Source organism: Pelophylax lessonae (assembly GCF_965119305.1).
Source record: "Pelophylax lessonae genome assembly, chromosome: 2".
NCBI classification, from domain to species: Eukaryota; Metazoa; Chordata; class Amphibia; order Anura; family Ranidae; genus Pelophylax; species Pelophylax lessonae.
Window position 1 is genome coordinate 687,465,669 of NC_138769.1, and position 27,528 is coordinate 687,493,196.

Consider the following 27,528-nt stretch of genomic DNA (forward strand, 5'->3'; position numbering starts at 1 on the left):
CCTAAATTTGGCCTGGTATCAGCCTCCTGCAGTCCCTGTACAGCAGAGCCGGAGTGTGAGAGGAAGAAGCAGTACAAAAAAGCCATTCAGTTCATGTACTGACAAGAAGCATGTTCACAGGAGGAAAAAGTAGTGTAACAACTCATCACTGTGCTGCTTTTCCTTTCACTGTCCAATTACAACCGGGGGCAGGTCTAGAATGACCTGGGCACAGAGGAAGTAGGTTAAATGATGCTGAGCATCAGACCGAGGCCATCTAGTGGCAGAAAAAGTATTGTGGGGGAAATATCTGGATTTAACATGGATATTGCAGCAAAATAATTTTTTTATGTTTAATGAGCTACTGTATATTCTCCAGTATAAGCCGACTTTTTCAGCGTGTTTTTTTATGCTGAAAAAGCCCCCCTCGGCTTATACTTGAGTCATGGTCTCACTTTTTAAATGTAAGGCGGAAAGGTAAGTGAGACTCCTCCACAGCCCCTGCATCTCCTCAGAATATGCAGTGCTTCAGGCATGGTACAGGACATTTTCCTGTACCATGCCCGCAGCACTGCATCTCCTGCACCATGCCTGTACTATCTGTGCCATGCCTGTACCATTTCCTGTGCCATGCCTGTACCATCTCCTGTGCCATGCCTGAACCATCTCCAGTGCCATGCCTGAACCATCTCCAGTGCCATGCCTGAACCATCTCCAGTGCCATGCCTGTACCATCTCCTGTGCCATGCCTGTACCATCTCCTGTACCATGCCTGTACCATCTCCTGTACCATGCCTGTACCATGCCTGAACCATCTCCTGTACCATGCCTGAACCATCTCCTGTGATAAAAGAAAGAAGCAGCACTTCCAGCACTCAGGAAAATGAAGATTTATTGCAGATACAAAGTTCCAACACCCGACATACAGGACGATACTGGGTCAGCAGACGCGTTTCACACCGCGTGCTTAATCATTGCTGATTGTGGTTCGACGTGGGAGTTCTTTTATGGACCGGGGTGGACACTTAATTCCATGATGAACCAATGAATGAAGAAACTATTTCTCTCACACCCAGATCCATTAAAAAAAGAACACCCACACCTGATCATTGCACCAACTCTATACATGCTTAGAAGGTCGCAAATACATGCACACAAACAAACAAATAAATCTATCTAACATAGTCTATACAAATAGCATGTAAAATGTATGTGCAAACTATTACACATACTATATAGACCATTGATGGTAGCAAAACAGATACAAGTACAAAAAAATCATTAAAATCATGTATCTCCAAAGCAAAAACCACATAAAAGAACATACATACACAAAGAGGTGCATAATACAAAAAGTGTAAACATTATAATATACAAGGTACAATAATTATCTAAAGTATATGCACAAAACGTGCATGTTAGAACCCAACTGAACACTTATGAAATTAAAACGAAACAACCTGTCTGTACCATCTCCTGTGCCATGCCTGTACCATCTCCTGTACCATGCCCACAGCCCTACATCTCCTGTACCATGTTGGCAGCCCTTGCACCATGCCCGACAGCCCCTGTTTTGTGTCTTGTGGTGGTCCAGTTGAGTCCAGTAGCTGCTGCATTTCCCACCCTAGGCTTATACTCGAGTCAATACGTTTTCCCATTTTTTTGTGGTAAAATTAGGTGCCGCGGCTTATATTCGGGTTGGCTTATACTCGCATATATACGGTATTCATTTTTATCTTGTTCTTTTTGGCCTCCATCCGGCTTTAAAATATAAACTCATGATGACCCCTGTTCCGTCTACTTTGTAGTCTGTTACTGTTTTTTAGTCTGTAAGCCTTATTTTTTTTTTTTTATACCCATATCATTTGTTGAAACAACCTATGATATGTAACCATAAAATTGTAGAATTTATTCTATAACTAAGAAACAAAAAAATTGCATAAATCGCCTAATCCCTAAAGACCTGAAATGGTGTATATCTTATCATTCACAATATTTATAAATGCATCACATAACCACTTGTAGGACTTTGTCCATAGGCAACCCATCAGAAAACAGATTGATGGTCAAAGGATTATCAGAAACACGCACACTTGACTGCACGACTATTGATTCAAGCGACAATATATGTATGAAGGTCACAAAACCATTGAACCATGGTAATATTATATCCAAAGTAAGGATGCATAAGATCTCATGGATAATTGGAATACACAATGTTTCGATTTGGCTGAAAGCCGCAGATAGCAGTAATGGAACCAATGTGAAGTGTGTCTTATGTAGTCATAGCTGTGAAAAACATCATATACGCAAACATCACATGTCAGGAGGGTCTGCTGACACTACAAGTGAATATGTTAACCAAGGGAGATTCCACACTTTTCACTCTAATAGCATCTGGCAGCTATGCAACAGTCACTTATGGCTAATGGACCATAAAGCACTCCTAAATGGATCTTCCAATATCTCAAAATGATCACACTAGGGTGTGTGTCTGCAACATATGGCAGATGTCCATTGAACACCTCTTTTCTCCCACATGTGTCAGTCTCTTAACTGCAATGTCACGGTTCAGTAAAAAAGCATATTGGGATCCCATAGACGTTCCTTCTTCAACCTGGGTTCCTTGGAACCTTTGGATTGCTCCAGAGGATATTAGGGGTTTTTAGGCATAGTTATAGTAAGTCAGTGGCTGGGGGAAAGGATTAAATGTGGCAAGCTCAATTCCTGAACTTTTGGTCCTAGTCAGCCCACCTGTGCTCTAAAAAAGGGGATAGCTGAGGTCCAGGGTTCCGGTGGGTTCCAGAATTACCTGTGAGTGGAATCCTTTGGTGCTGCTGTAGGAGCCAGGATTTTTTAGAAGTCATCAAGCCATGGACAACGCCATTATAGATTCTTGCCTCATCAAGGTATGTCCGGGCTGCTGCACTACTATAGTTAGGGTGATAGGGAAGACATTGTTCATTTAGAACTGTTCTACCACCTTTCTTCAGTAAAAGTTACATTAACCGTTTTGAGCCTGGTCTGAAGTTACTCAAAAGGGTGCATGTGGATTCTGGTTTATCAAAAGAACTTGGGTCTGTAAAGCACAGAGGGGTATGAAGTAACAACTCTACAAAAGGTTAACTTGGCAAGACAAGGAGGAAGAGTGCAGTTGCTAGAGGTACCAAGTAAAAGAACACTCTACAAGCAACCAGTCGTTTGGCATTGTACCTGGTAAGGTGACAGCAATCTGGTAGTGAGGGGGTTGTTATCTAGCTCCCCCCCCCAGCGGTTGGTATCTAATAGCAACCATATCTGAACCAGCGTTATGGAGATCCATGTCCTGGTCACAAGGTACGGGAAGGAGGGAGGTAATGAGCATGCGTAAGGTACGTGCTACGTGCTCAGCGGGGCCCCATTCTGTTACTGGGAATGAGGTAACAGAGGCACGTTGAACTGGTGAAGTGGGCGCAGGCTCTGCATATCCCTCCTAACGCAACATACAAGTATAAGTCGCTTTTCAGAGGAACTCTGCACTTTATTACTGCATACAGTGAAAGCTCATCTCTAAGGGAACTGCCTTAGTGTTGGATTCTTCACATGACCGCAGTCTCCGCCCGGTCCCGGGCATTGATGAACGCGATCTGTGCTAATGGTATCCCCTTGTGCATAGGTGCAGGTGACCCTGCCCACAGGTTTCTAAAGCAATGGTCATTTCTGCTTCTCTGATATTTAAACCAATTATCTTTTTGCTATTTGTAATGGGGCGTCATGTTTTCAAGCATTTTTTCATTTTTTTGAACAAGAAATGCATGTTTTTGCAGCTTTTGTCAGGCGTTTTTTCAACTAAAACAAAATGACAGCAATGGAGGGCGCCAGGTGAATGTGAGGTTGTAAATAAGCTTTATTAAAAACACTTACTGTACATCAAGGTAACTCTTGAACAACATACAGGGATAGTGTGGATGGCCATGGAGACACACAGCTGTCACGATCAGATTGAAGACCGCTGACCCACGCGCTCGGACCTGCCGAGGCAAAATTAATCACAGGTGGCATCTGGAGGTCACCCACATCACTGTCAGAGCTGACAAAAACTGTTTCAGGAGCTGCCTGTGACAGTGTGCAAGACATTCCCTCCAGCCCGAGGATTCATCCCTCTATGGAACTTTTCCCCTGATTTCAGTACTATCTAGGACTGTATGGACTTAAACTTTGCTTCATTATTCAGTTATTTATTTACTCTGAATGATGCATTGTTTGTGTTTGATCTCCATCATTGATAGTGAGCACTGATTCACTTTTTACTCGGTAGTTTGTGACATATTGCTTGTTTTTTCAAATAAAAGGTGTGGAGTGCTGCTGAAAAAAAAAACACTTGAAAAAAGCTCATGTCACTCTTTTTAGGTGTTTCCTTTGAAGTCTAAGGGGACAGAAACTCTCACCTCTGCCTGAAAAGTAACTCACATACTTTTCAGGGTGACAGGCATTTTTCTACAAGTGACAGGACACTCAGATGTGAACAAGGGCCATTGAAAAGAATAGGTTTTTGCTTGTTGAACATTTTGAGCTTCGAGCTACAAACTACAAAACACTCAAGCGTGAAGGGGGCCTAAAGGAACATTTCCATTTTCATTGGCTGCATTTTATGGCCTCTATTATTTTTTAATTTAATTATTATCCCTGAAAACTGGTGTCATTTATGTAGCACCCCTTAGTGTTGCTAGAGTGCTAGAGTTAGGATTTTTGTACAGAGTAGGTAAACTGTCAGGCTTGGCTGACAGCCAAGGCTGTGTGTTAATCTGGGTCATGTAAGTGACTCAGGGAGGGCTGGATGACTCAGAGGCAGCATCTCTGGTGATTCCCCCTGCTTTCTGGAAAATTGGAGAATATTCCAGAAGCAGTTGGGAGGGGTCTTGGAGGAGCAGTCTGGAGTATTCTGAGGGCCCTGACCAACTCCCAACAGATGGGTTGGCAAGGGGGCAGGCCCACTCAAATACTCAGGGTCAGCACAGCTGGGGCAGTGTGAGTTCAGGTGGAAGATGGAGATGGAGATGGCGTGTTAGGTTGTTGGGGGCCTTTGAGAGAAGCCCTCCCCATCTGGGGGGCTGAACTAAGGCCTGGGCTCGGGTGTGGAAGAGACCCCATCTCATGACAACTCTAAACCAGGAGGCATGGGAGCAAGGAGAGGACAACAGGAGAACACTGCCAGGCAAATCTCTAGGGAGGAAGACAGCGTCTGGGAGTACTGTGGAAAAGTAGCCAGGGGGGCTAGTGAAAAGGGCAGTTGCAGCCAAGCAGGCTGGCAGTAGTGGAAGAGGTGGTACTGAGAGCAGTAGCCATAGGAATAGGACAGCTAGCACCAAAGACCTCTCTTTTTGCTATGCTACCAAAGGAGCCCCCGGTCGTTGCCTGCAAAAGGAATTCCCTTGGATCTGACTGAGATTGTGTTGGATCAACTTGTCAGTGCTATCTGATCCTGGGAGTTGCAGTTCTACAAGCAAGTCTGTGCTGGAGGTAGAAGAGGAGAAGTGTATATACTGGATGTATATAGTTTGTGTCCCTGAAGAATTCTATGCTGATCAAGTGGGCATTACATAACAACCCTTACCCCAACCAAGTTCAATTCTCCTAATAAAATACAAAAAAATAAAAGCTGCAAGGACTGATTTCTGTCTCAAGAGTGAGTGGAAAATTTGTGTGCCTGGTTGTGCAGGGAGGGAGATACCAGTAGCACTACATATAGAGTGGGTGTCAAGTAAGTATGGCACATTTCTTATTATCCTATTTATTTTTACGTTCAACTTACTGTTCATGCTAATGTACCAGAGCTTTAGATATAGTAATTATTAGCAGGGGGTCCCGGAAGCCCGAAAGTTATTTCCACAGGTTCATTCATGTTAAAAGGTTTCAGAAAGGTTGCGATGAACGTGTGATATGAAATGGTACACTTATCCGATCCCAGATCCTGCAATCTTTATGAAGCATCCACTGTAATCACAAATCTCCCAACTTTTTGAGATGGGAATGAGGGACATCTATTAGCAAAAGTAGGTAGGCATGGGACACACCCACTGCCATGCCCCCTTAACCACTTCAAGACAGGGTACTTTCACCCCCTTCCTGCCCAGGCCAATAGAGCTTTCTTTTGGTGGTATTTGATCACCGCAAGGTTTTTTCTTTTTTGCTAAACAAATAAAAAAAGACCGAAAAGTTTGAAAAAAAAAAAAGTTTTTTTGTTTATGTTATACAATTTTGTAAATAAATAAGTTTTTTCCTGCACTGATAAGCACTGATGAGGCTGCACTGATGAGGAGGCACTGATGGGGTGGCACTGATGGGGTGGCACTGATAGGCGGCACTGATGGGCACTGATAGGTAGCACTGATATGCAGCATTGGTGGGCACTGATAGGTGGCACTGCTGGGCACTGATAAGCGGCATTGATGGGCACTGATAGGTGGCACTGATAGGTGGCACTGATGGGCACTAATGAGAACTGATAGGCGGCACTGGTGGGCACTGATGGGCATGGATAGGTGGCACTGATCGGCAATGACGGGCGGCACTGGTGTGCAATAATGGGCACTGATAGGCAGCACTGGTGGGCAATAATGGGCACTGATAAGCAGCACTGGTGGTCAATAATGGGCACTGGTGGGCGGCACTGATAGATGGCAGTGATGGGCACTGGTGGGCAGCACTGATGGGGAGGGCACTGGTGGGCAGCACTGAAGGGGAGGGCACTGGTGGGCTCCCTGAGCCCTGATTGCCATCCCTGGTGGCCATAGTGGGCATCCCTGGGGTCATGGGTGGGCATCCCTGGGGTCATGGGTGGGCATCCCTGGTGGTTCTAGTGGCACCCCCCCGAGGGTCTGCACTGGTAATCAATGATCTGATTACCAGTGCAGACCCCCCCTGTCAGGGGAGCCGCAGATCGGCTCTCCTTTACTCGTGCCTGTCAGGCACGTACTGAGGAAAGCCAATCAATGGCCCTTCCTGTGTACTATGTGACCAGCCATGATTGGACACAGCTGGTCACATGGTAAAGAGCCTACGTCAGTAGGCTCTTTCCCGAGATCAGACATGCGGTGTGACATGCGGTGTGTCGGAGCGCATCGGGGGCGCGCAGAGCACATTATCCTGCCGCCATCATATGACGTCCGGTCAGGATAATGCAACCACTTTCCCGCCCTCAATCTCCTATAGGGTGGGCGGGAAGTGGTTAAAGGACAATTATATAAAAGAAATCATTGGGTAAACCCATGAGTGTTTTTTTTTTTTTTTTAACCACTACTATTCCTTTATACTGGATTTTGAAATTTACAAATGCAGCAATATAGAAATTGGATGAAAGGTTGAGCACTGGGAAACACTTTTTGAAAGATAAAAAGCGCATTTTATATACAACTATACAGATCAGACCCAAATGAGGGACAATTGATGGGGAGAGAGAGACAGAGGGACTTTGTTCCAAATCAGGGACAGTCCCTCCAAATCAGGGACAGTTGGAAGCTATGAAATCACTAAATGGTCAGAGTTCGAAGTATAGGTTTATCATGATAAATTCATAAGCAGGCCTTCAGGATGTTGCCATTAATTACAAAGGAAGTTTTGTTCATATTGCTGGGTCTGGTGCTGGATAAGTTTACCACATGTTATTACATTTTCTATGGGATCATGATATTGATGTCATGTTACACATGCATTGTGAATTGCTGTTTAGAATAATTGTTCAATTGATGCCTCTAAGGAAATTGTGAGGATACAAGGCGTAAAGCAGAGACTGATGTCACATACATCAGAACCTGGACGTCACACTGTGATGGAAGTTGGAGCTTCCAGGCTGGTCTTAATTGTACATGTAGTATTAGTAAAAGGGTTTATCTATGGAGCTACATGAGTATGGGTGGTTGCCGTCATCCCTAAATAGTAGAGCAAAAACTGGTCTTGGCTCCTCAGGCCAATAAGTAATGGGATTGTGTAGGCAAAAAATGGGTTTATAATAGATCGTGTTTATTATACATTATATACAATTTCCATCATGCAGTGAGCATTTATAGAATACAAAATAATATAATAACAGAAAATTATTATACACAGTTGCGGTATATCCGCTAGCCCCACACCTTCGTTCCAGCTTTCCAAGGTACACTGAGGAATTTTTAGAAACAGAAATAGTAACTACTAATATGATAAATAAGATGTTTATGAATGTTTTTCTCAATTTATTGCACTTCTTCTAATACGAGAATTGTTTACTTTCATAGAAAAATTTTTTGGGTGATACATTGAAAAAGGCTAAAAAATTTAAATAGCCGAAACGCGTCGGAACCGTCTGTTTTGACTCACATCCCTCCCGGATGTCTGCACAGTTCAAACAATGGAATCACCTGATCTACTCAAGTAATCTATGAACCTAGCGGCTATATCGCAACTGTGTATAATAATATTCTGTTATTTTATTGTTTTGTATTCTATAAATGCTCACTGCATGATGGAAATTGTATATAATGTATAATAAACACGATCTATTATAAACCCATTTTTTGCCTACACAATCCCATTACTTATTGGTCTGAGGAACCAAGACCAGTTTTTGCTCTTAATTGTACATGTTTCCTCCCGGGCTGTTTACCTTGACCAGATGTGACCTAGACTAAATGCCTAAGTTGTCTGACCTAATATACAGTATGCTAGTTCAGGTCCAGACCAAAAGATGAGTGAGAGTCCAGAGAAAGGTGAGCACATGTGGTGACATCACTTTGGGTGGGTCAAAAATTAGAGAGAGAAGAAATAGATGCATGGAATCACTGGATATGCAGCACATTTATGAGAAGTTACATACTGTATATTTATACCTCCCAACTTTCTGAGATAGGAATGAGGGACACCTATTAGCAAAAGTATACAGGCATAGAACACCCCCATGCCACGCCCCCTTAAAGGAGAATTGTACAAAAATAAATAATTGATTAAACTCACAAGTGCTTTTTTACCACTACTGTTCCTTTATATTGGTTTTTGGAATTTACAAATGCTTAACTTTAGTAATTGGATGAAAGATTTAGCACTGTAAAACACTTTTTGAAAGTGAATAAAGTAGTAAATAAAGTAAAATAAGCAAATAGTGCATTTCATATACATCTCTATAGATCGGACCAAAATGAGGGACAATTGAGGAGGAAAGAGGGACAGAGGGACATTGTTCCAAATCAGGCACAGTCCCTCAAAATAAGGTACAGTTGGGAGCTATGTATATGTTGTATTGGTTAAAAACGCTCAGATTATAATAAGACTGTAAGAATGGGGAAAAAGATTGACTTTGGAATTGCGCTTGTGATTATTGTAATGAACTTTACTGAACTACAGCACTCTATCACCAATGTTTGGATGTATTAAAGTGATACTTAACACACACTGCATAATTTACATTGCCCCTTCTATTTCTATATGTGTGGATGATGGCACTGTTATTATTTTAATAAAAAAAAAAAAAACATCTAAGACCGCTTTTCCTAATCAATATACAGCTGTCACATGACCCTGATCTTTTCCAGCCTGTCTGTAGGGACACATAAGCAGGAGGAGCCTCTAGTATTCTGCTGCTGGTCACATGTTCAAAAAAAATCAGCCTTTGGAATACAGAGTAAAATTATATACAGTAATTACTATCAATAAACTGTTTTAAATGGCCATACAAATATATATTTTTATGACATGGTGTGGGTGGATTTCTGCCAGTCATAGGCTGTATCACACCCCTCCAGCCTGTGTCTAAGAATGAGAGGGAGGTAAAGCCTCCATCAAGCTACATGTAATATCCCACCCCCATTGTGTTTAGCTGGTTAGTGGGTATGGAGGAGGAAGAGGAGGGAGGGAGTGGGCTGTCTTTTACCACTGTGTATACACCCACATGTGTGAGTCTATAAATAATCAAATTTGCTGCTCAGATGTGTAAGGGATTAAATGCTCAGCATAGAAACTCACTTAAAACTGAGCATGTGCAGAGCTGTCAACACTGCTCTGAAATTAGCTAGCTGCATTAGGGGACATAAAAGCAGGAGATAGAGAACAGCAGGATCAACCAAGTTTTTTGCAGAGTACAGAAAACAAATCTCAAATTACTGAATGAGTAATACACCATTTATTGCTAGTTTTTTTTATGATGTGGCTTTAGTGACACTTTAATTTTTCACAGTTATTTTCATTGTATTTAATTTTCTGGACTTCATGGATGAGTATTAGGTCCTTGGAGTAAGGCGAGAGCAGACACTGGAAAATTCTATTACTATCATTACTGCGCTGTGTTGAGTTTGGCGACGTCAATCAAAGTTTTTGGATATACATCATAGGATTGAGCACTGCACTTTAATTTATCTAATCTGAACAAAGCCTCCACCATAATCACTATATGGCCAGAATTCATTGTGTCAAATACCATCATTCATCATAACACACCAGGCCCTGTATGTTATACATACATTGTGAATTGCTGTTTAGATTAGTTGCTCCATTTTTCCCAATTAGTCGATCCAATAATAGAAACCTTTATTTACTACTTATAATTTCACAGCTTTAGACCCCGTTCACATTGCCGCGATCCGACTTGGGGGGGCGACCTCCGAGGTCGCGGTGCGAGCAGCGCGCCGCGACCTCGGAGCGGCCGCCACTGACTTCATAACATTTAAATCTATGGCGGTCGCCTCCAGGTCGCCCCAAAGAAGCTCCGGACCCTTTTTCTAAGTCGGAGCAACTTGTGTCGCTCCTATTAGAACGGGTCCGCAGCTTCCGTATGGAAGGCGACCTACGGCGACCTGTGAGGCGACCAGGTCGCCTCACAGGTCGCCTTAGTGTGAACGGGGACTTAGAAAAATGGCAAAATTGAATATACTGTATTATGACAAAACCCCCTAATTAAAAAAAAAAAATACACACCAAAATCCAAGCAAGATTCTCCAAGCACCTAACTTGAGGCAAAGAATGCAGGATGTAAATTAGACCCCCTCAGCTACATAGATTGAATATAACTGTATAAGTGATTTTCATTACCCTGATCAGCTATGTAGATTGAATAAGGCTGTATGAATGATTTTCATTGACCCCCTCAGCTATGGAGATTAAATGAGACTGCACAATGATTAGACACATGGAGTGTGCCTATAAATTATCTGATCACTGTGAAGTGAGATCTGATTGGTTGCAGTGGGTTACTATTATTTTCAGATCATTGTACCTCCTTTTTAAAGAAATACATTTTAGGTCCCTTTCACAAATATGGTCCGTTCGTCCGTTTTTCATCTATGCGTTGACGGATGAAAAACGGACATCATTGCATTCCTATGGAAAAACAGATGTAAATGGATGATCATTCATTTACATGTGTTTTCATCGTCAACATCTGATTTTTTGAACGGATGAAAGCCCTATTTTTCATCCATTGAAAAAATGGATCGGACGGAAAACGGGTGAAAACGAATGACAACGGATGAAAAACAGATGAAAACGGATGAAAAGGGATGACAACGAATGAAAAACGCATGAAAACGGACAACAATGGATGAAAAACTGATGACAATGAATTAAAAACAGATGAGAAACTCATGATAAAGGATGAAAAACAGATGAGAAACTCATGATGAATGACAAAAAAACATGACTGAACTGATGAAATGAACGGTCCCTGTATGTGTGAAAGGGGCCTTAGGCTCCATTCACACATATAGATGTCTCGGATCTCGGGCAGAATTGCCGCAATTCTGCCCGCGATCCTGAACCACTGCAAATCACAGGACGTCTGTGTGATTCCCGTGACTTGCAATGGCACCCCAAACGTGGCGCGATTTTGCCTCGATGGTCTTACATAGTCAGATTCTCTTAAATAGTTAGTGAGGTTGAAAAAAGACATCAGTCCATCCAGTTCAACCCATGATGTGTGTGTGTGTTCGATGTTAACCGTACATTGTATACCCCTTTATGTTGTGGTCTTTAAGGTGCCCATCTAATAGTTTTTTGAAACTATCAATGCTCCCTGCTGATACCACTGCTTGTGGAAGAGAATTCCACATCCTTACCGCTCTGACAGTAAAGAACCCTTTATGTATTTTAAGGTTAAACCATTTTTCCTCTAGTTTTAGTGAGTGGCCACGTGTCTTATTGTATTCCCTTTCTCTTAAAAGTTTGTTCCCTATGCTAGGGTCGCCAGTACAGTATTTGTACATTGATATCATATCCCCCCTCAAGCATCTCTTCTCCAGAGAGAATAAGTTCAATGCCTGTAGTCTTTCCTCATAGCTGAGATCCTCCAGTTCCTTTATTAGCTTTGCTGCCCTTCTATGGACTCTCTCCAGTTCCAGCACATCCTTCCTGAGGACCGGTGCCCAGAACTGGACAGCATACTCCAGATGTGGCCGGACCAGAGTCTTGTAGAGTGGGAGAATAATCTCTTTATCTCTGGAGTGAATCCCCTTTTTTATACATGCCAGTATTTTGTTGGCTTTGCTTGCAGCGGCTTGGCATTGCGTGCCACTGCCAAGCTTGTTGTCCACTAGTACCCCCAGGTCCTTTTCCATCTTAGATTCACCCAGAGCCCCCCCCCCCCCTAGTGAGTAGCTTGCTTTTGTGTTTCTGACGCCCAAGTGCATTGCTTTACATTTTTCAACATTAAACCTCATCTGCCATGTAGTTGCCCACCGCATTATTTTGTTCAGGTCCGCTTGTAAGGTTTCCACATCCTGCATAGAAGATATTGGCATGCTTAGTTTAGTATCATCGGCAAATACCGAGATTGTGCTGGATATCCCCTCCTCTAGATTATTTAGGAATAAATTAAACAGGATTGGTCCCAGGACAGAACCCTGGGGGACCCCACTTTCCACACCCGCCCAATCCGAGTACTCCCCATTAATCACCAACCTCTGGACTCTCCCCTGGAGCCAGTTCTCTATTCAGGTACTCACCCTATGGTCCATACCTACCTTCCTTAGTTTGAACAGTAAGCGTTTGTGGGAACAGTGTCAAAAGCCTTTGCAAAGTCCAGATACACCACATCCACAGGCCTTCCTTTGTCTAGATGGCAACTCACTTCATCATAGGTTAATAGATTGGTCTGGCAATAATGATTTTTCATGAATCCATGCTGATTACTACTAATAATACTGTTTTCATTACTAAAATCTTGTATGTAGTCTCCTAACATCCCCTCCAAAATCTTGCAGACTACTGATGTTAGGCTGACAGGTTACCAGGGATATATCTCGGCCCTTTTTTAAATATTAGTACCACGTTGGCTTTTTTCCAATCAGCTGGCTAAGCTCCTTAAAGATCAAGAATAATGATCTGGCAATCACCTGGCTAAGCTCTTTTAGAACCCTCGGGTGCAAGCCATCCGGTCCCGGTGATTTATTTATGTTCAGTTTCTCTAGTTTAGTTCTAAGTCTATCTTCTGTTAGCCATGGCCGTACTTCCTGAGGTGTGTTGTTTAGTTTGGCCTTACAAGCTGGGTTAGTGTAGCCCCCCGATTCTTTTGTGAAGACTGAAGAGAAGAAATTATTTAACACTTTTGCCTTCTCTCTGTCCTCTGTGGCCAGCTTGCCTTCCTTGTCTTTTATGGGGCCAATGTGTTCTGGTCTCGCTTTCTTACTATTTATATACTTAAAGAATTTCTTGGGGTTTTTTTTCTCTCTCTTGCTATATGTCTCTCATGTTCTATTTTAGCCGCCTTGATTTCGCCTTTACATTTCTTATTACACTCTTTGTAATGCTTGAATGCTGCCAATGACCCCTCAGCCTTGTATTTTTGAAGGCCTTTTCTTTAGTATTAATATGCATTTTTATGTTGGAGTTTAGCCACCCAGGGTTTAGTTTTACTCTTTTAAATGTATTTCCCTTTGGAATGCACTGGCCAATCCCTTTGTTTAGTATGCTCTTGAAGCACTCCCATTTTTCCCCTGTGTTCTTTGTTCCTAAGGTTCTATCCCATTTGATATTTTCTAGCAAAGAGCGCAGTTTTGGGAAATTGGCTCTTTTGAAATTCAGTGTCCTTATATTACCCTTGTGTTTCCTATTACTATGATTAATACTGAAACTAATTGACCTATGGTCACTATTTTCCTAAGTTGCACCGTATTTCTATATCCGTGAGCAGGTCTGTATTGTTGGTAATCAGTAGGTCTAGTAGCCCGACGAATCACATTAAAATCACCCAAACAGAATTGTGAGACGATTGTCACCCAAAAGAATTTCTTGTACTTTTTTTGGGCAACAGGCATTCCGCGATTCCGTTTGCATGATTTTACCGTGATTTGTTGGCCGACATTGCAAGCCATGGGATTCGCATGGGCATCCCAAGACTTGCAATGGTTCGGAATCGCGGGCAGAATCGCGGCAATTCTGCCCGGGATCTGAGATGCCCATATGTGAATGGAGCCTTAAAGTGAACCCGCCACTATCAGTTTTTGATGCTTCCCACCAGTGTTAATTTTGGCAGCAAATTTCGATTTAGTTTTAGTTATAGTCTTTTGACTAAAATGCTATTTTAGTTATCTGAATTGTTTTAGTTTTAGTCATATTTTATTTGACTACAATCTCCAGTACATTTTAGTCTGCTAAAATCTTATACATTTTAGTCAACTACAAATCGACTAGGTTTAGGTTAATTGTAATGCATTATTTAAACATTCCTCTAGAATTTCCAAACAAATTATATACGCCTGGAGTAAAAATCTAATAATATGGTATTATTTATGGCATTAAGGTTTGAACATGCACTACAGACACAGATTTAGCCATTGTGATATATCACGTCATTCTAAATAAAACCGAGTTTCATAAACAAGCAAAAATATTGCTTTTTGACAAACAGAAATGCAATCTTAAAATACAAAAAACCCAATAAACTGTGAACTCTCTTGGCTGTAATGTCATTGCACATATTACCTAAATATATTACCAACATTAAATATTAAGAAAAATATAAGAAAAGCCTTTTTCTTAATTTTTTTCTCTTTCAGCGGTTTAGTAGATACCCCTTACTTATGCTTATGTGGTAGTGCAATTCATGTTTAAACTTTAATGTGCCATTATTACAGACTCTGGATGGAATTGTGTTGCTGATTTAGAAATGGCCAGCAGAGGAAAGTTATTTTTGATGTCAATTTTCAATTTAGTTTTAGTTATAGTTTTATGATTAAAATGCCATTTTAATTTTAGTCGTATTAGTCTTATGACTAAAATGCCATTTTAGTTTTAGTCGTATTTTAGTCATCTGAATTGTTTTAGTTTTAGTCGTATTTTAGTCGACTAAAATTGTGTTACTTTAGTCGACGAAAACATTTTCGATCACCTTGTAAAACAACCCATTAAGTTTAAAATAGAAATAAAAGGCAAAACATTTTTTTGTTTAGATACAAAAAAAAAACATTCTAAATACCCGTTTTCCCTTTTTTATAAGTACCTTCCCACTGTTCCCAGCTGCATAATAGCTGGGGAGAAGCAACAGCACGCTGATCTTCCCAGTGAAAGGCTGTACAGGGGGGGGGGGGGTGTCAGGACAAGTCTGATCATTGTATGAGAGCAGGCTGAGTTCCCAGCACAGCTAGAGAACTGACCATGATATGCTCTTTAGCTTAGTGTGGCCAGTTTTTAATAGGAAAGCAGAGGGACTGTCAGGAATACAAGGGATTTCACACAAAGGAAGTAATAAAAAGAGAGCATAATACTTTTTCATACAAGTATATGGTACAGCAGACACATATTAGGAATATGAAGTGTTGGGGTAACAAACGCTTTAACATAAATGAACCCCTGAAATAACTTTGAATGACTTTTGAATGAGGTTTTAATTACTATTTTTATAGCTCATGGTACATTAGCGTAAACAGCAAACTGTGATACAATAAAAAAATAAAGTAAGAAGGATGTGGTGTACTTAGGGGTCTATTCATAAAACATATTAGGGTTTATTTACTAAAACTAGGGAGTGCAAAATCTGGTGCAACTGTGCATGGTAGCCAATAGGCTTCTAACTTCAGCTTGTACAATTAAGCTTTGACGAAAAAAAAAAATAAAAAAAAGGGGAAGCTTATTGGTTTCTATGCAGAGCTGCACCAGAGTTTGCACTCTCCAGCTTTAGTAAATCAACCTTCTTATTTGCACAGCTCTCATAAATAAGCACCATCATTTATATCATTTCTTCATTTCTTATAATTATCAGCTCTATCTATTTTAAGACCCAGATTTGCTCTATATGCCAAATATATTTGCGGTAATAATAATGAAATCTAAAGATTTGGTCAGGTCCAACGCCACTTGGCCAAGTCAGTAAGGGTGACAGTCTGGCCACCAGGGGCGTAACTACAGGGGTTAAAGGGGTTGCAATTGCAACCGGGCCCTATGCTCCAGGGGGCCCATGCAGCTCCCCTGTACACCTTTATAGAGGGTCGGAGGGGGCAGCATGTAGAGAAATCACGGTCCTCCTTTTTCCTCCTGTAGCTGCAGGAGGAAAATGGAAGAGATTGGTTCCACTGTATGCTGCCCCCGCCACTCCTATCCAATTCACTTGTGTTCTGCTGTCTCTGGGCCCCTGTGTGCTCCCCTGCCCCCCCCTCCACTGTGCTTACTCCCTTCTCCTGCCGGCTGCTGCAGGGGATGTGTCACAATAGTGAACCAGGAAGGGGTCAGTAAATATGTAATTTGCCAGCTCCTTCCTTTTCTGAATGGACAGAGTCATAGTCAGTGACGTTGTAAAAAATAAAATAACATGATAAAAAATAATACAATTAAAATACCAAAAAATAAAAACTACTGACACCAAAATGGGGAGGCCCCAAGATGGCAGCAAGGGGACCCACTGCAGAACTTGTGAAAGGGTCCCGCTGCAGGACCGTAATAAAGGGCCCGCAACGAGAGTAAAGGGCCCCAGGATCAGTGGGAAGAGCCCCAGGCTTGAAGGAAAGAGCCTCGGGCCTGGGGTCCGGGGGGCCCTTCATGGTTTCTTGCATCGGGGCCCTGAAGGTTCTAGTTACGCCTCTGCTGGCCACCACTGCAAGTTGTGCATTCCTCCCACTGACCCCCCCCCCCCAATGTATGGCGTATTTTCCCAATGACTCCTCATAGACTAATCTTCAGGGGTTCCCTGAGACCTAAGAATTATTTCAAGGGTTCCTCTCGGTAAAAAGGTTGAGAAAGGCTGCCCTAGAGGAACCTAATTGAACAAGGCAGATGGAGATCTACTGCAGGTTCTGAAAATTCCATTTAAACATACTCATTTCCAGAAACAGCTTCATAAGTGTAAAATTACACTGGATGCAGAGCTACCATAAATCTGATAAGCCATCATCTCATTATCCATAATATCATTCCAAGTGCAGTAGATATGATGGCATGACCAGTAAGTCAAATCCAGAGTTGTCTAAAGTACTCAAAACCCATACTTGAGTAAAAGTACAAGTGCTCGATCAAAAAGTGACTTGAGTAGAAGTGGAAGTTCTCGATCAAAACGTGACTTGAGTAGAAGTACTAAAGTATTCAACATTTTTTGTACTTAAGTATTGCAAGTAGTTTTTTTTTAAATGTTGCTACTCAATTACTGAAAGTAAAAGTACCAGTAGTTTTGAAAAAAAAATTGCTACTCAAGTACTGAAAGTAAAAGTACCAGTACTGTGTTATGTAGTTATTAAAGAAAAAAGTCAAACGTTTGAACATCATATTGCTTTTTATTATTTTAAATGCAGCTTTTATTTATACATACAGTAGCTTTTATTTTCGTATGCGCTGATAATACACATGTTTTGAGCTTCATGAAACCTGCCATCTACTGTTCTGGCAGTGGTAATTTTTATAATTGTAACGAGTAACACAAAAAAAAAAAATATCGGAGTAGAAGTATTGAAATCATTGAAAAAATGTAGTGAAGTAAAAGTGGAAGTAGGAGAAAATAATTCTACTCCAGGAAAGTACAGATACCGCCTTTCGGTACTTAAGTACAGTAGTGAAGTAGTTCTACTTAGTTACTGTACATCTCTGGTCAAATCAGATCAGAAGGAGGTCAACAGCACCTGTCAATGAACTGGGAAAGATCTAAGAAAAGCTTCTCAAACAGACCTCAAATTCTACGTCTGGAAGAAGTCACAATTGTCCACCGACACAATCCCAAAGCCTGGCCCTAAAACTCAAAAAATTAAGTATGTACAAGCCTGCAGTCAATATACAAGTATACATGATGTCACAAAGCTCTGGCCAATGCCTTTCACCCAACTGAGCTTGGCCATTGCCATCCTGATTAGGGTTGAGCGAACACCTAGATGTCCGTGTTCGACGGGTTCGGCCGAACTTTAAAAAAAAGTCCGGGTCCGTGTCCCGGACTTTTACCGAACTTTTCCCGGACACCGAACCCCATTGAAGTCAATGGGGACCCGAACTTTAAGGCACTAAAATGGCTCTAAAACACCAAAGGAAAGGGCTAGAGTGCTGCAAATGGCAGCAAAACGTAATTAAGAGCATGGCAAGTGCTCTGCAAACAAATGTGGATAGGGAAATAACTTAAAACAACAAAAAAAAACAGAAAAATAAAACAATGTTCTTCTTCATCTCTGAAGGACGAGGCCCATATGGAGTAGGAGGGAGGTTGAGGTGGTGGTGGATGTGGCGGTGACTAGACATATGCCGGTTTTCGGTAATTCGATATATCGCGGTATTGCATAGCCACGGTATTGTTATTGTGGCATTTTTAAAATACCGAGTTTCTCTGTCAAGTCTGCCTGACTTGTGAATTGATACATTTCAGTGAGCTGGATGACTCATTCACTCACTCAGCTAACACCTTTCAGCATTAAGTCTCCTAACTATAAACAAAAATGATTACATTTGTATCTTTTCCTTCCCTCTGCCAGGGAGAAAGGAAGTTTAACCTCTTAAAGACTGGATCTTTTTCTGACACTTGCTGTTTGCAAGTTAAAATCAGTTTTTTTTTTGCTAGAAAAGTACTTAGAACCCCCAAACATTTTATATATTTTTTTAGCAGAGACCCTACAGAATAAAATGGCGATTGTTGTAATATTTTATGTCACACTGTATTTGCGCAGCAGTCTTTCAAACGCAATGATTAGACTTTAATGAATAAAAAAAAAAAAAAAAACGTAACAGTAAAGTTATCCCAATTTTTTTTTTTTTTGTTACACAGAGAATCGTGAGAGAATCGTGATCTTTATTCCAAGCTAAAAAATCGTGATTCTCATTTTGGCCAGAATCGTGCAGCTCTAATAAATATATATATACACACACACACGCCTAGCAGCCCACATTACATTATTATATAGCCATCAAGCAGTGTCTGGCCTACCTGGTGATGACTGGTCCTGGCGCTCTGATCCGATGGCCTGGTCTTTAAAGGGGCAAATCCTTGCGATCCAGAAGTGGTTAAACCTGCAGGAGGACCGGTGTTTTTATCTATTAATGACTTTACTATTGCTTTAGGCCTGGTTCACATGTATGCGGGTTGGTGGTTCACATGTATGCGGGTTGGCGGTTCACATGTATGCGGGTTGGCGGCCCACATTTGCACAGGCATAGCAGCCCATTGATTTGAACGGGCTGCTATGCCCTCATTTTCCGCAGAAAAAAGGTGCATGCAGCATTTTTTTTAAATTCAGTGGCCTTGAAATCCATCCTGCTTTTGCACCATGCGACTAACCTGCAGTTCCTGCTCTGGCAAGCTTTCTGCATTTTTTGTATACGTGGGCACGGCATTTAAAAATAAACAGTTTGCGTGTGCAGCAACGGCAGGTAAGTCGCATGGTGCAAAAGAAGGATGGATTTCATGGCCACTGCATTTTTTTAAATTCTGCATGCACCTTTTTTCAGCTGAAAACGCAGGCATAGCAGCTCAAGCCCATTCACATCAATGGGCTGCTATGCCTGTGCAAATGTGGGCCCCCAACCCGCATACATGTGAACCAGGCCTAAAGCAATAGTAAAGTCATTAATAGATAAAAACACCGGTCCTCCTGCAGGTTTAACCAATTAATGACTTTACTATTGCTTTAGGCCTGGTTCACATGTATGCGGGTTGGGGGCCCACATTTGCACAGGCATAGCAGCCCATTGATGTGAATGGGCTTGAGCTGCTATGCCTGCGTTTTCAGCTGAAAAAAGGTGCATGCAGAATTTAAAAAAATGCAGTGGCCATGAAATCCATCCTTCTTTTGCACCATGCGACTTACCTGCCGTTGCTGCACACGCAAACTGTTTATTTTTAAATGCCGTGCCCACGTATACAAAAAATGCAGAAAGCTTGCCAGAGCAGGAACTGCAGGTTAGTCGCATGGTGCAAAAGCAGGATGGATTTCAAGGCCACTGAATTTTAAAAAAATGCTGCATGCACCTTTTTTCTGCGGAAAATGAGGGCATAGCAGCCCATTCAAATCAATGGGCTGCTATGCCTGTGCAAATGTGAACCACCAACCCGCAAACATGTGAACCAGGCCTAAAGCAATAGTAAAGTAATTTATAAACAACACCTCCTTCAGGTTTAACCACTTCTTGACCACAAGGATTTGCCCTCTTAATGACCAGGCCATCGGATCGGAGCCGAGCGCCAGAACCAGTTATCACCAGTTAGGCCAGACACTGCTTGATGACCTATTTTAGGCCTGGTTCACAGAGTCTGTACTGACTGACTATATAATAATGTGCATAAGTGAACCAAAGCCCCTAAATTCAGCAATGAAATTGAAGTGAGGTGGAAATTTAATAATTTAAATTTAATAATAGAATACCGTGATAATACCGTATACCGTGGCAAAACCTTAATCAATTAATCGCAGCATGAAAATCTGATACCGTCACAAGCCTAGCGGTGACATAGGCGTGCGCACAGGGTGTGCTGGGTGTGCCTGGGCACACCCTAATCACCTAGGGCACATAGCATTGCCAGTGAGGAGATGGGAAAGATCTCCCTGGGACCTGCTCTGCTCTATTTCTCCTTGCCTACAGGTACATGGCCCCGATACATTACTCTCCCTGCTGGCAAACACATGCATGTGTATTTCAACTTTGGGGTGCACACCTTAATGCAATAGGCTGCGCACACCTATGGGCGGTGTAGGTGGAAGCGGCGGTGGAGGAGGACCAGGGTCGGATTAACAGCATCATGGGCTTGGTGCTGAGGATTTTGAAGGGCCTTAAGGGCCGTGCCTTGCCATGCACCCAGAGGAGGAAGGGTGCAGCCATGCATGCCTAATTCAACATGGGATGCTGTCTCTGAAGCCCATAAACACATCCATGCATCGCCAACTGTCCCTCCTTGTCCGGCCTTCACGCTGTGTGGGGAGGTTCTGAGGGTGCTGCCTGGGGAAGCGAGCATAGAAGCCAGACTTCTGTGTTTACAAGTGACAGAAGAGCGGTAACAGTGAATATGGCCAACCCGGGGCCTATATAAAAGGTAGGGGCCTGGAGCTGCAGCTCCAATAGCCCCTACATTAATCTGGCCCTGAGGAGGAGGACGAGGTAGCCAACACTGCTTCTTTTCAAAAATTTTAAATGAGGGTACACCCCAAAAGAGTGAGAAAGAGCAAAAATGGAACAATGGGTGGGTAAGGTCGGTATCCATTGCTATTCTGCATAAGGTACGGAAAAGTCCCGTGGGATCCATGCCTGGTTCATTTTAATGAACGTGAGCTTGTCCACATTGTCTCTGGACAGGCGGCTGCGCTTGTCTGTTATAACGCCCCCAGCCGTGCTAAATACCCGTTCAGATAATACACTGGCTGCAGGGCACGCCAGCACCTCCAAGGCGTAAAGGGCAAGCTCAAGCCATGTGCCCAATTTGGAGACCCAGAAGTTGAAGGGGGCAGACCCGTCATTCACTACATGTAGGCGTGTGCACACATACTGCTCCACCATGTTGGTAAAATGCTGCCTCCTGCTAAGACGTTCCATCTGAGCTGCTGGTGCTGCTGTTTGTTGTGGCGTGCTGACAAAGCTTTTCCACATTTCGGCCATGCTAACCCTGCCTTCTGAGGTGCTGGCGGTGCCCTGGTTGCGTTGGCGACCTCCTCCTCCTCCTCCTCTGCCTTGTGCTTCCACTGTGGCCCCGCTGTCAGATGGGAATGCCAGCAGCATGGCGTCTACCAGCGTGCGCTTGTACTCGCGCATCTTGCGATCGCGCTCCAGTGAGTGAATTAAGGACGGTACGTTGTCCTTGTAACGGGGATCCAGCAGCGTGGCCACCCAGTAATCAGCACAAGTTAGAATGTGGGCAACTCGGCGGTCGTTGTGGAGACACTGCAGCATGTAATCGCTCATGTGTGCCAGGCTGCCCAGAGGCAACGAAAGGCTGTCCTCTGTGGGAGGTGTATCGTCCGTGTCCTCTGTATCCCCCCAGCCACGCACCAGTGATGGCCATGAGCTGGCCTGGGTGCCACCCTGCTGTGAACATGGTTCCATCTCCTCCTCCAGCTCCTCCTCCTCCTCATCCTCCTCATCCTCCAGAACTGTGCCCCTGCTGGACAATTGCGTCCCTGGCGTTTGCGTGTGCAGGAACCCACCCTCGGAGCCCCTTGCGAATGACTGCCCTGAAAGCCTTGGAAATGTTACCTCTTCATCCTCCTCCTCCTCCTCATCCTGTGCCACATCCTCTTCCATCATCGCCCGAATTGTTTTTTCAAGGAGGCATGGAAGTGGGATAGTTAAGCTGAGAACGGCGTCATTGCCACTGGCCATGTTGGTGGAGTACTCAAAACAGCGCAACAAGGCACACAGGTCTCGCATGGAGGCCCAGTTAAATTAAATAGCGGAATAGAAAATATGATCCAAAAAAAGTGTATGTATATCACACGTACACAACCACACTGGGCCCCAATTACTATTGTTTGTACCCCTAAAAGGCTAGATGAGGAGTAGGGGGAGTATGGAACAGGCAGCACCCTCAAACCTTCAGAAGTATGAGATGAACCCCAACAACTTGGAAAGGTGGATCTCTCTCACACGTACCGACACAGACTATCCCGCAATTCAATTGATCCTCAAAGGTTTTTATTGAATAGCGGAATAGGAAATATGATCAAAAAAAGTGTATGTATCTCGCACGTACACAACCACACTAGGCCCCAATTACTATTGTTTGTACCCCTAAAAGGCTAGATGAGGAGTAGGGGGGGTATGGAACAGGCAGCACCCTCAAACCTTCAGAAGTATGAGATGAACCCCAACAACTTGGAAAGGTGGATCTCTCTCACACGTACCGACACAGACTATCCCCCAATTTAACTGATCCCCAAAGGTTTTTGATTAAATAGCGGAATAGAAAATATGATCCCAAAAAAGTGTATGTATATCACACGTACACAACCACACTGGGCCCCAATTACTATTGTTTGTACCCCTAAAAGGCTAGATGAGGAGTAGGGGGAGTATGGAACAGGCAGCACCCTCAAACCTTCAGAAGTATGAGATGAACCCCAACAACTTGGAAAGGTGGATCTCTCTCACACGTACCGACACAGACTATCCCGCAATTCAATTGATCCTCAAAGGTTTTTATTGAATAGCGGAGTAGGAAATATGATCAAAAAAAGTGTATGTATCTCGCACGTACACAACCACACTAGGCCCCAATTACTATTGTTTGTACCCCTAAAAGGCTAGATGAGGAGTAGGGGGGGTATGGAACAGGCAGCACCCTCAAACCTTCAGAAGTATGAGATGAACCCCAACAACTTGGAAAGGTGGATCTCTCTCACACGTACCAACACAGACTATCCCCCAATTTAACTGATCCCCAAAGGTTTTTGATTAAATAGCGGAATAGAAAATATGATCCCAAAAAAGTGTATGTATATCACACGTACACAACCACACTGGGCCCCAATTACTATTGTTTGTACCCCTAAAAGGCTAGATGAGGAGTAGGGGGAGTATGGAACAGGCAGCACCCTCAAACCTTCAGAAGTATGAGATGAACCCCAACAACTTGGAAAGGTGGATCTCTCTCACACGTACCAACACAGACTATCCCCCAATTTAACTGATCCCCAAAGGTTTTTGATTAAATAGCGGAATAGAAAATATGATCCAAAAAAAGTGTATGTATATCACACGTACACAACCACACTAGGCCCCAATTACTATTGTTTGTACCCCTAAAAGGCTAGATGAGGAGTAGGGGGAGTATGGAACAGGCAGCACCCTCAAACCTTCAGAAGTATGAGATGAACCCCAACAACTTGGAAAGGTGGATCTCTCTCACACGTACCGACACAGACTATCCCCCAATTTAACTGATCCCCAAAGGTTTTTGATTAAATAGCGGAATAGAAAATATGATCCAAAAAAAGTGTATGTATATCACACGTACACAACCACACTAGGCCCCAATTACTATTGTTTGTACCCCTAAAAGGCTAGATGAGGAGTAGGGGGGGTATGGAACAGGCAGCACCCTCAAACCTTCAGAAGTATGAGATGAACCCCAACAACTTGGAAAGGTGGATCTCTCTCACACGTACCAACACAGACTATCCCCCAATTTAACTGATCCCCAAAGGTTTTTGATTAAATAGCGGAATAGAAAATATGATCCCAAAAAAGTGTATGTATATCACACGTACACAACCACACTAGGCCCCAATTACTATTGTTTGTACCCCTAAAAGGCTAGGAGTAGGGGGAGTATGGAACAGGCAGCACCCTCAAACCTTCAGAAGTATGAGATGAACCCCAACAACTTGGAAAGGTGGATCTCTCTCACACGTACCAACACAGACTATCCCCCAATTTAACTGATCCCCAAAGGTTTTTGATTAAATAGCGGAATAGAAAATATGATCCAAAAAAAGTGTATGTATATCACACGTACACAACCACACTAGGCCCCAATTACTATTGTTTGTACCCCTAAAAGGCTAGGAGTAGGGGGAGTATGGAACAGGCAGCACCCTCAAACCTTCAGAAGTATGAGATGAACCCCAACAACTTGGAAAGGTGGATCTCTCTCACACGTACCAACACAGACTATCCCCCAATTTAACTGATCCCCAAAGGTTTTTGATTAAATAGCGGAATAGAAAATATGATCCCAAAAAAGTGTATGTATATCACACGTACACAACCACACTAGGCCCCAATTACTATTGTTTGTACCCCTAAAAGGCTAGGAGTAGGGGGAGTATGGAACAGGCAGCACCCTCAAACCTTCAGAAGTATGAGATGAACCCCAACAACTTGGAAAGGTGGATCTCTCTCACACGTACCAACACAGACTATCCCCCAATTTAACTGATCCCCAGAGGTTTTTGATTAAATAGCGGAATAGAAAATATGATCCCAAAAAAGTGTATGTATATCACACGTACACAACCACACTAGGCCCCAATTACTATTGTTTGTACCCCTAAAAGGCTAGGAGTAGGGGGAGTATGGAACAGGCAGCACCCTCAAACCTTCAGAAGTATGAGATGAACCTCAACAACTTGGAAAGGTGGATCTCTCTCACACGTACCAACACAGACTATCCCCCAATTTAACTGATCCCCAAAGGTTTTTGATTAAATAGCGGAATAGAAAATATGATCCCAAAAAAGTGTATGTATATCACACGTACACAACCACACTAGGCCCCAATTACTATTGTTTGTACCCCTAAAAGGCTAGGAGTAGGGGGAGTATGGAACAGGCAGCACCCTCAAACCTTCAGAAGTATGAGATGAACCCCAACAACTTGGAAAGGTGGATCTCTCTCACACGTACCAACACAGACTATCCCCCAATTTAACTGATCCCCAAAGGTTTTTGATTAAATAGCGGAATAGAAAATATGATCCCAAAAAAGTGTATGTATATCACACGTACACAACCACACTAGGCCCCAATTACTATTGTTTGTACCCCTAAAAGGCTAGATGAGGAGTAGGGGGAGTATGGAACAGGCAGCACCCTCAAACCTTCAGTATGAGATTGTGTTCACTGTACCCCACAAAGATTGAGTTCACTGCACCCCACAATGATTGTGTTCACTGCACCCCACAAAGATTGTGTTCACTGCACCTCACAAAGATTGTGTTCACTGTACCCCCCAAAGATTGTGTTCACTGCACCCCACAAAGATTCTGTTCACTGTACCCCACAAAGATTGTGTTCACTGCACCCCAAAAAGATTGTGTTCACTGCACCCCAAAAAGGATGTTGTTCACTGCACCCCAAAAAGGATGTTGTTCACTCCACCCCAAAAAGATTGTGTTCACTGCACCCCACAAAGATTGTGTTCACTGCACCCCAAAAAGATTGTGTTCACTGCACCCCAAAAATGATTTTGTTCACTGCACCCCAAAAAGGATTTTGTTCACTGCACCCCAAAAAGGATGTTGTTCACTCCACCCCAAAAAGATTGTGTTCACTGCACCCCAAAAAGATTGTGTTCACTGCACCCCACAAAGGATTTTGTTCACTGCACCCCAAAAAGATTGTGTTCACTGCACCCCAAAAAGGATGTTGTTCACTGCACCCCAAAAAGGATTTTGTTCACTGCACCCCAAAAAGATTGTGTTCACTGCACCCCACAAAGGATTTTGTTCACTGCACCCCACAAAGATTGTGTTCACTGCACACCAAAAAGGATTGTGTTCACTGCACCCCAAAAAGATTTTGTTCACTGCACCCCAAAAAGATTGTGTTCACTGCAGCCCAAAAAGATTGTGTTCACTGCAGCCCAAAAAGATTGTGTTCACTGCAGCCCAAAAAGATTGTGTTCACTGCAGCCCAAAAAGATTGTGTTCACTGCAGCCCAAAAAGATTGTGTTCACTGCAGCTTACACACAGAAAAATGGATGTGGATCACTGACACCTGCCTATCTCCAATCCCACACCACACAGCAATATCGATTGTAGTTTGTAGAACACAGTTTCCCTAAAATTCAGCAGACTCTGTCCCTAACAGGATTGAGAAGAGATCGTAGATCAGGATTGAGTGCAGACCCCACCCCCCACACAGCAATATCGATTGTAGTTTGTAGAAGACACTGACCCTATATAATTCAGCAGACTCTATCCCTAAAATGCCTACAACTCGCCCTGCCTAAACACTCCGACCTGTCCCTCAATTCTATCCGGACACAAATGGTTTTTTCCTGCCTATCTTTCCCTAATCAGCAGCCAGCACGTTGATGTGTGCTCTGTCCCTGAATCTAAGCAGCATAATGACGCCGCTGCGGCTGCCTCGAACTTATAAAGACTTGGTCACATGCTTCAGACGGCCAATCACAGCTACTGAGACATTTGCAGGCATGGCTGGGATGGCTTAAGGCACACCAGTTAAACGATTGTTGATTGGCTGTTGAAAGCCCGCCATGAAAAGAGCGCCAAAGCATGCAAAACCCGGAAATAAAACGACCGAACACGGATTTTTACCCGAACATACAGTAAAGTGTCCGTGTCCGTGTTCGGGTACAAAAAATCCAATTATTCGGTACGAACACGAATAATACAGTCCGTGTTCGCTCAACACTAATCCTGATTAAATAAACCAGATAACCCTTCGGAGCTCTGCGCTCGACCCCTCTATTCACTCCCTTCATA

General features: G+C 43.0%; 1 protein-coding gene across 1 annotated transcript in view; it reads right to left on the reverse strand.

Moving 5' to 3' along the window:
* MTNR1B (melatonin receptor 1B) overlaps window positions 1-27,528 on the reverse strand; it is a 310,225-nt gene that overhangs the window by 268,434 nt on the left and 14,263 nt on the right. The gene's annotated exons all lie outside the window — the stretch shown is intronic.